Genomic DNA, 7,307 nt, shown 5'->3' with positions numbered 1-7,307 from the left:
GTCTGCGATGGACTTCTGACCTCAGCCTGGGAGGGACTGGACCCAAAACGCGGACCTCAGCCCGGGCGAAGGGAGGTGGGCGGGCCGCAGAGGGGGATGCCAATCAACAAGACCACAACAGTCGGGCCAGCAGACCCCACCCAAACAAAGCAGCATGTGCTCGCGGCCCGCGGCCCCGGCCCGGGAGCCAAGCGGCAAAGCCGCCCCCGCTCCGCGAAGAGGGGCTGCGCGCGGCGCCGGCCCCACAGAGCGCGCTGAGGGGGTTCCGGGCCTCTCCAGGGCGGCCGCGGAGTGGGGTGGGGGGGGCGAGGGACCACGGGGCTCGCGAGCGCGCGCCGGGCGGAACCAGGAAGCGGCGCGCGCTGGCGCGGGGCGCGCTCGAGGCTGCGGACGACGCGCGCGGCCGGGCCTCCGCGCGCGAGAGGCGCGCGCGCCCCCGTGGGCCCGGGCGAGAGGAGAGTCGGCGGCCGGAGCCGTCACCCCGGGCTGGACCGAGCGCAGGAGACTAAGCGCGGCGGTCCGGCCGAGGGAGGGAGCGAGCGAGCGGGCGGGCGAGCCAGAGAGCGGACGGGAGGCAGCCGCTGGCGCCCGAGGGGCCAAGCGAGGTAGGAGCTGCGGGGCCAGCCCGGAGCTCGGGGCCCGCGGAGGGAGGCCGGGGAGCCGGCCCGGGCGGGGCCCCGCGCCCCGGCCGCCCAGACGCCCGGCAGGGCCGCGCTGTGCCGCCGCCATCGCTTCCTGGGCCGGGAGGACGGGCGCGGGGACCGCGCCGCTGGGTGAGGGGGGCCACGGGGGGCGAAGGCTGGGGGCGGGCGAGGGGCGTCGTGCGGAGGCTGCGGCGGGCCGGAAGGGGTAGAGGGCAGAGACCGTGCGTGCGCGTGTGTCGGGGTGGGCTGCCGTCGGCCCCCTCACACCTTCGTGTTGCAGTTCGTAATAGCGCCCGCCGGCTCCTCGCTTTTCTCCCTTTTTCAAAGGGAGAAAAGGGTATCTGCGACTCCTGGGGGTGGGATGAGACCGGTGGTGCCCGGTGGGGTGGGGGGTTTTAGCCAAGCTTCAAGGAACAGCGCCTTATAAGGAGTCCAGACAACAAATACGAACGTTTCGATCAGGCTCGGGGGTGCAGAATCCCTCATCAGGGACCCGCCAGGCCCCGGCTTGTGCGTGTGGCTGTGGACGCAGTGCGTTCTTTTTTTCTAGCCAGGGATAAAGAGTTAAAAAGTGCTCCTGGTGTTGGGGGTAGATACGCAGCGTCGGAAGGGGAGTCGTTGTGTCACCAAAGCTGGTCTGAGGCTAAAGGAATCTGGCAAGATGGTCAGGCAGATCAAAGAGGAAAGAACTTGTGTGGAGCAAGAGGCGTTTGCAGACACTTGTAGCCAGCAGTGATGGAAAAGGCGAGGGAGAAAAACAAGCGCCAGCTTTTAGGAAGAGGAGCTTAATGAGAACCACAAGAATTTTAAGGGCAAAAAGAGATAGCGATCCTCTCTTTCCCAAAGAGCCATGCCAGATCTTTTTCTTCTCGACCCCTCTGATCCTGTCATTGTATGTGATACCGTCGTATCAAATAAATAGTGCTCAAAGTGGGTCGTAGAATGTTAGAGCTGGAAAGGACCGCGACGGTAATGCTCCATTCTTTTATTGTACAAATGAGGAAACTGAGGCCAGATAGGTGGAGCGATTGGCCTGCTCCATTCACGCAGCTGTTTAGTACTTCAGAAACTGAAATGTCGGTCTGAAGACTCTCAGATTAGTGCTCTTCCCTAAGCACAGAGAAGCAGTAGACATTTGCCTAAACACAGTTCCATAAATTGTCTCTGGAATGTCCTCGGGGAATGCCCCTTGAAAGGGCTAGTGTGTCACCAAATTATTAAACTGAGCTTAGGTCCTTTTCTCAGTCTTCAAATGGTGTTTATCATCGCTTGTATCTTAGGTTTCCAAAGGGCTTGGATAGCCGCCTGGGCCATAATAAGCTTTCAGCTGTCGAGTGTACTATTCTCAATTTTGTTATCGTTCAATTAAGATAATAGAACTTTGCCTCTTTCCTCAACACTTTTCTGTTATTGTTTATTTGTTTATATTATGTTGGTTACATTGTTCATATTCATTGGCTGTAGTTCTTAGAAGAGGATGTATTTTATTTAGTGTGCCAGTCATTTTTTTCTAATTTCATAACACTAGGAACATTAGATCAGTTCTGATAATATCAAATGGTGGAATTCTATTGATTGACTTTATTTCAAGGCTTTGGGGTTTTTTTGTTTGTTTTGGTACCAATTTCCATCTCTTGGAAGATCACAGTTAGAATTGATATTGTAAATGGGAGAAGGGGGCTGCAGATTTTAAGAAAATTTATTATGTGACGGTTTGCGATGTCTGTTGGTCTAACCAAAACAGCACCACACCTTTGGTCAGGTAAGTGTTATCTAGTATGATTACTTGTTTTCTGTAGCCCTTGGAAGATGAAAATTTCAAGCATCTGGTTGACACACAGGGAAGGAATGGAGAGATCTTTTTTTAAAAAGCAAAACAACAGAAAAAAACACAAGAGTTGATTTCTATCACAAGCAGTTTGGTTATTGCATAACTTGGAGCTAAACTGCACAGAATCTTTGCTGTATACCCAACTAAATAAATTATCCCCCCCTTCTCACTGGTCAGGATTCACATTTTTGCCCACAGGCTATTAGTATGGATCGTGTTAAGAAATTTAAGGTGTCTATGTTTCTGAAATGGATACTTCATGATATATATGATGGAAGGGGGAAAAAGTGTTATCCTTGTTTGGAGTGTTACAACATGTATATTTTGGTCAGCACTTCCTACTGTGCCCCAACTTCTCGTTTCATCTTCATTTTCTTGCTCTCAATTGATTTTTTAAAAAATTTTATTTACATATGCAAAAACCACATCAGGACTAGTAAAAAGCATCACTTGTTGCTCTTTGGGTACTTATGTCCATTTGTTTCAAGTTATATTGTTACGTTAAAATTATTTCAAATTATATTGAAAGCATTTGTGATTTGTGTTAAGTATATGTTTATAAGTATGCTTGTGGTGGTTCATTTGGCTTATTTTTGTGTAGGTAATACAGGTAGTCTTATTATAAAAGCAAGGTGTTCTAAATAGGGAAATAATATGCTCAAGAGTAGATTGCAGGTTGAAGGTAGAATCAGAGGAAGCTTAACTCTTCTAGTGCCCTACAAACATGTATGTATCTCATGAACTATTCACAGATTTCTGGACTACCAGTGACACATATTTCCTCCCTTCTATTAGAGTGTAGATTACCACATTATGCCTACAAAAGGAAGCAGAAAACCTTCTGTTTTTCCTTAATGTGTTTTGAGCGTTTGAAACTTATTCTTTTAAAAAGTTAGGACATTTCTAGGTTACTGAGCTCTTCAGAAGAATATCCTTTTACTGCATGATAAAGTTTCAAAATACCTTGACTCTGGCACTTCTTAATAAAAATAATGTTTAAAAGTTTGTTCGAAAGTATCACTGTCCCCAGTTTTGTGTGGTGTTTAAAGGAAAAGATTTTTCTTTAAATCTGAGCTTTGTTAATAGAACCGTTCTAAAATCAGAAGTATTGTTTTCCTCTGTAGTGTTGGAAACACAACAGTTTTATGCTTATTTCTAGGAATAAGAAAGTCAAATTTAACAATCTAGTTTCCATTGATTAGACAGTTTCTTGTACACTTAAATTGTGAGCATCACAGTGATTAAATTTTTTAATTGCCTTCTGTTAATTGTCATGTCCTTATTTTAAGTAGCCTGTTTACATTGGATGTTTTCTTATTAGTGATGATCCTTTTACTATTAAAAAACCTAAGCCAGTTTGGAGAGGACTTTGCATATCTAAATGTGTTCTATTTTTACTAATCAAAGAGAGGAGTAATTTACACGTGTTCAACTTTTAGTTGAAGGAGACCCTCACTTTTGGTGGTTTCAGGGTTTTAGATGACGTTTTATTACTTTTGTTAGTTTGGTCACACCCGTGACTTCCTTGGAAGGTATCTTTGAAGTTTGGTTTCCTTTTTTTTAAAATGGTAATATTGGGGTGGGGGTGCTTCCTGTTTGTATTTTCAAAATTAGGTCCACGTTAACCTTCTCGTGGTGTCACATTTTTATCTTAAACATATAAAGACGAGCATCAGATGCCATGTGGTTTGTCTTTGACCCATTGTACTGCTTCATGACAGCTCTACCGAGTACCCAATTGGAAAGGCAAGACATCCCAAATCTTCCCAGCTCCCTTCAAGGTTTAGCTGCCTTGGAAGGAATCTTAACTACCACAACAAAGGTGCAATTAACAGAAGAATGGGGCTGCTGCTTTCTGTTTTCCTCCCAGGTACCTAGAAAATGCACAGCACTGGGACTTACCTGGTGGTGCGGTGGTTAAGAATCCGCCTGCCGATGCAGAGGACACGGTTTCGAACCCTGGTCTGGGAAGATCCCACATGCTGTGGAGCAACTAAGCCCATGCACCACAGCTACTGAGCCTGCACTCTAGAGCCCTCATGCCACAACTACTGAAGCCCGTGCGCCTAGAGTCCGTGTTCCGCAACAAGAGAAGCCATGGCAATGAGAAGCCCACGCATTGCAATGAAGAGTAGACTCTGCTCGCCGCAACTAGAGAAAGCCCACACACAGCAACGAAGACCTAACTAACACAGCCAAAAATAAATAAATAAAATAAATAATATAAATAAATAAATAATAATTTTTAAAAAATGCATAGCACTAAGATAGAGTGAAAACGCGTTACGTGTAGCTTTGAATGTCAGTGCTTTCAAGAGGGTTTGCCATAGGTTTATAAGATATAGCATCTATTTAGCAGTGACTATAGCCGTTTTTCTGACCTCACCTAGAAGGCACACAGAATAGCATGGAGGAGTTAAATAAGCACAAGGAGAAATTCAGGGTATGGTGGTGGTAGAACTTTGGAGGAATCACCCTCAGCCATAAAACTCTTCCTAGACCCTCCTGGATAATTTTTACGTGGTAGGTCCCTTTTAATACAAATGTTGGGGTATGAGTTATTTGGAGTCTTGCGGGGAAGAATATCCTTGAAAGGAGTACGGATAGTATTGTTTCAGTGATTGAAGCAAGTGGCCTTTTCCTAGCCTTCAGCTAACTTTATTCTAAGAAGTGTAATGACTAAATAAACTCCTAATTAAATTGGCATTCAAACATGTTTGCAGTGTAGGGGCAGTTTCTCTCTCCTAAATTTTCTTTTGGATCACGTCACTAAAGGCAATACTGCATTAGCATGTTGCATAGTGACGCAGTTTGCAAATGAGGTTAATATGTAGAGTATCTTGACCTCCCATCCCTCCCCCCCCCCCCCCGACCCCATAGTCAAGAAAGGAGGAGTTATATGTCATATACTGGATATTTTCTTCATTGAGTTTATTTATAATAATTACCTCCATTTCTCATGTATTGTAGTACTATTAAGATGAAAAATACATATATTGATTGATAAAGCACATTTATCTTTTGGAAGCTAGCTTGCAAAATCTAACAGTCATTCTCCATCTGTTCCTCCATTGCCTTTGGCACTCTAACTCTTTAAAAAATTCGTTTCCAGATTTCTGTTATGAAGAGAAATATCTCCATATTCTATTCACTGCTAGTTTTTTGAGGTGCTTATGCTGACTCATTTTTTAATTATACTAAGATATAGAGTATGGTTTGAGAGCAGTAATGAGATTCTCAGAAGATATGAAAACTTCCCTTTCTGACTAGTTAGAGAAAGATTGGGGAAGACAAGGGGAAATACATCAATGAGCCAATCAATTATTGTTATTTGTTGGGATTAATTTGGTGACTAATATTTTCAACGCCCATCAGGCTAGTAAAAGTGGCTTTGGCTTTACCCTGCAATGATAACAGGACAAACTCAAGTTTTCTCTAATACTGCTTGTTTTTCCTAGTAGAGGCTTTTTTTTTGCATATGGGAAATCAAGCCAAAGCTACCAGTAACAGTCACATCCATGATTTGTATAAAAAACTATTTACCACCCTGGGCTATAGCTCTACTTACCGTAAGCTCATCTGGGAAGGTGTACTAATTATTTATATAATAATTATTACGCCATCTTTCAAAAAGTGATCAGAAAATTAATTTTAAAATACTTCAAATTATGCCCCAAACCTAAAAGTAGAAAGAGAATAAAAATAATACCTAACATCATTCACTTACAGTGTGCCAAGCAGACACTGTTATAAGCTCTTGCCATGTTTTAACTCATGATCCTCAGAGGGGTGGGTATTATCCTCAGTTGAAAGATGAAGAAGTGGCCAAAGAGAAGTTAAGTAATTTGTCCAAGGTCACATTGCTGCTAATGGTAGGGCTGGATCCAGACCCAGGCCGAGCTGATTCCAGAGGCTGCATTGCTACCCACTGCACTGCGAAGGAGAGCAGGCAACTGCAACTTTGCAGTGAGACATTTGATTTCTTTAGGGCTTATAGTTCTTTATTTGTGTTCCAAAATGCCCTCTTGTGTTTTTTTAATAGAAATTTTTAAATGTATATTTGGAATTTTTTTGAAGTTTATGATGGTGATGATAGGTGTTTTTCCAACTTATATATTCCTGATGGAAATTATATTAAAACAGAGAAAGCCTTAATTAAAAAATTTTTTTTAATTTTATTTTTAAAATTATTTTATTATTTTTGGCTGTGTTGGGTCTTCGTTGCTGCACACGGGCTTTCTCTAGTTGCGGCAAGTGAGAGCTACTCTTTGTTGCGGTGTGCAGGCTTCTCATTGCGGTGGCTTCTCTTGTTGCGGAGCATGGGCTCTAGGCGCGCGGGCTTCAGTAGTTGTGGCACGCAGGCTCAGTAGTTGTGGCTCGTGGGCTCTAGAGCTCAGGCTCAGTAGTTGTGGCGCATGGGCTTAGTTGCTCCGCGGCATGTGGGATCTTCCCGGACCAGGGCTGGAACCCGTGTCCCCTGCATTGGCAGGTGGATTCTTAACCACTGTGCCACCCGGGAAGTCCTGAGAAAGTTTTAATTTTAACTATAAGTTGTCCTTTGTTGTCCTACTAGCGTTACCATGTACATCACAGGAGAAGGGCTATAAGCTGTCTCTTTGGCTTCTATTTATAAACAAAAGGATCTTCTTTGCCAGCGTGGTTTGAGACCTGCATGTTTGTTGACTGAGAATGCAAGTATCCAGCACATTTTATTTACAACTTTATTTTGAAGGGGTTTATGGTCCTGTTCTTGTTTTAAAGCTAGTAATTGTGATTTTTGAGCTAGAAGGACTTAAGAATTTTAATTTGGGGGGATAATTTTTAAGGCCACT

The 7,307-nt window shown here is 44.3% G+C and overlaps 1 protein-coding gene across 5 annotated transcripts in view; it reads left to right on the top strand.

Moving 5' to 3' along the window:
* Positions 1-457: 457 nt before the first annotated feature.
* STAT5B (signal transducer and activator of transcription 5B) overlaps positions 458-7,307 on the top strand; it is a 61,944-nt gene continuing 55,094 nt past the window's right edge. For 2 of the 5 annotated variants that reach the window (XM_022558217.2, XM_022558218.2), the window contains exon 1: positions 458-605. The gene's annotated coding sequence lies outside the window, so the exon portion shown is untranslated. The remainder of the gene's footprint in view (positions 606-7,307) is intronic. The other 3 variants (XM_022558219.2, XM_089901278.1, XM_022558216.2) reach the window with 2 other exon arrangements.

The sequence above is a fragment of the Delphinapterus leucas genome, chromosome 19 (genome assembly GCF_059928025.1).
Source record: "Delphinapterus leucas isolate spDelLeu-1000000601 "Yukka" chromosome 19, BTC_Dleu_Yukka2, whole genome shotgun sequence".
NCBI lineage: Eukaryota > Metazoa > Chordata > Mammalia > Artiodactyla > Monodontidae > Delphinapterus > Delphinapterus leucas.
Note: the sequence above shows the minus strand (reverse complement) of the source record. Positions and strands in the feature narration are given on the sequence as shown.